The sequence below is a fragment of the Berghia stephanieae genome, chromosome 9, assembly GCF_034508935.2.
Source record: "Berghia stephanieae isolate SIO BIC M18660-M18661 chromosome 9, UCSD_Bste_1.3, whole genome shotgun sequence".
Lineage (NCBI taxonomy): Eukaryota > Metazoa > Mollusca > Gastropoda > Nudibranchia > Aeolidiidae > Berghia > Berghia stephanieae.
The window spans coordinates 41,529,723-41,532,222 of record NC_088368.1 but is presented as its reverse complement, the minus strand read 5'-3'; the positions used below and the strand labels follow the sequence as shown (position 1 = coordinate 41,532,222).

General features: G+C 30.4%; 1 protein-coding gene across 2 annotated transcripts in view; it reads left to right on the top strand.

Moving 5' to 3' along the window:
* LOC144980259 (uncharacterized) overlaps positions 1-2,500 on the top strand; it is a 29,512-nt gene that overhangs the window by 25,316 nt on the left and 1,696 nt on the right. The gene's annotated exons all lie outside the window — the stretch shown is intronic.

The window sequence follows — 2,500 nt, the reverse complement described above, 5'->3', positions numbered from 1 at the left end:
TATTATTATTATTATTATTATTATTATTATTATTATTTATATATTTATTATTATTATTATTATTATTATTATTATTATTATATTATTATTATTATTATTATTATTATTATTTATATATTATTATTATTTATTATTATTATTAATTATTATTATTTATTATTATTATTATTATTATTATTATTATTATTATTTCATTATTATTTTATTTATTATTATTATTATATTATTATTATTATTATTATTATTATTAATTATTATTATTATATTTATTATTATTATTATTATTATTTATTATTATTAATTATTATTATTATTATTATTATATTATTAATTAATTATTTATTTATATTATTATTAATATTTGACTTTTCAGCACTTGGCTCATTCGGACATAAATCCTTGACTTGACTTGCACATTTTTTTATCCACAATGCATTATCCACTTATCGTGCTCAAAGCGCTTTATAAAGGGATTTAACCAAAAACTAATAATTCTAAGGAAAGACACACAAAAAGGTTTAATTTGTACAATAGAAATTGTAAGTCAAAACAGGAATAAAATCAACTTAAAATTAGAATTAGATTTAAGTTGTTTTTTGAAAGAATGACTATCCCTGGTCAGTTTTACATCAGGGGAGAGCTCATTCCACAATGATCTGTAGTCACTAGTAGAAAGAAGAAGTTCATAGTGACGTCCTTACTGTCGTAGATGGAGGAAGTGAAATGCACAGAAAATTACAACCTTTTTATATTTTCAACTTTGGCTTATCATAATTATATTTTAATTTATATGTTATGACATGATAAGAAAAATGCATAATTACAATGGCTTACATTTTGTAAATTGACCAGCTAACTGCTGTACTCTGGAAAGTACATATTTTAGAATTTGGCCATAAAACTCGTCCTTCGAATATCGATCGATTTAAATGACCCTCATCTTGCCAAATTTATGACACGAAGATCATTGTTGTCACAATTAGCTTTTTTATATAGCGCAATATCCACTTAATGTGCTCAAAGCGGTTTAGAAGGGGTCCCTGGCCAACAGCAACATTTAGGACGGGACATGACGTCTGTTAGGCAATATTAGAATTTTTTTTTCGGACAGAGCCAACGCTGTAAACGACCAGGTACTCATTTAACACCTGAATACGATGAGAAAATGTGAATAAAGCGCCTTTTATTTCCCTAGGAATCAAATATACGCCGAGTTGAGAAAATAAGTTTGTTGATGATTTGGGAGGGGCTGTCTTTTTGAGGGAAACTTGACTAAGTGTTTATAACCCAATTCAAGACAAAATAAGTTCCATCACAGTTATGATACTCGTGGAGCATGAATTTATTCCGATGTCTGCAATGGAATATGGGCAGTAGTAATTGCGTGCAACTTTTTGGATATGACCCTATCAATAACAAAGTACCTACTTTCCGCTAGGTTTAGCAGAGTCAGCTATCAATTGACTATCAGGTGGAAAGAAGGGACGGGGCGGGAGAGGTTGGGATAGTGGGTAACGAAAATACAACAACAAAAAACAAACAAAAAAAAACAACAACAACAAAAAACATTCTTGGAGTGATATCGGTTTCCTAGCCAATAACATTGTTTTTCTTCATTTGTTTTGGTAAAGCTCATTGATTTCTTTGGGCCATTTATCTACATGCACGTTTCATTAAGGGGTTTATAATATAGATTCAAGTAGGGTATGAACAAATCGAAGTTGACGTCTCTCAGACCTCTGTTATTGTTTTGTGCCATCCATGTTTAGAAGTAATTATCACTAAACTGTATTGACCAGACAGACTAGAAACGTTCAAAGTTACACATAGTTTTTTAGTTGTTTTTGTTGTTGTTGTTGTTTGTTTTTTGTTTTTTCCGGATGGCAATGTTGTAAGTTTCTCAGTCAAGTGTACAGCATCTATAGACACCGTGTGGAAGGGAATATAACCACGCCTCTCGGACTGTCTAAAACATGTAAACAATGGCAGTGATTGGTAAACATAGCAAATGGCACAAGATTGACTATCTATAGTTTGTTTTCACGTGAAAAAACACGTTTCTACTGCTTGATCAATAGACGTCAATCACCTTTATCATTGATTTTAGGCAGCGCAGCCTTTTTATGAATAGTTCTCAATATATTGTATCAAAACACACAGTTTTGTGTGTTGCTACTTTATATCTGACTAGCGGATGTTATGAGCTTTTGGATTAACGCATAGTATGAATAGAACTGCTCTAATCGCAGAATCAGAAAAAGAGTTACAAGAACTACTCGATAATGTGGCCAAAAATAGCGAAGACATGGGGTTAGAACTCAATGTGAAAAAACCCCTGATTATATGGTTTTGAGCAGAAATAATGTTAAACTACCCTGCAGATTATCCTATCAAAACGAAGAAATCTGGAGAGTTGAAAGTTTTGCATATTTGGGATACATTTTTACATCAGATGGTAGATCTACCCATGAAATTAAAAGAAGAATTGCTTTAGCAAAGA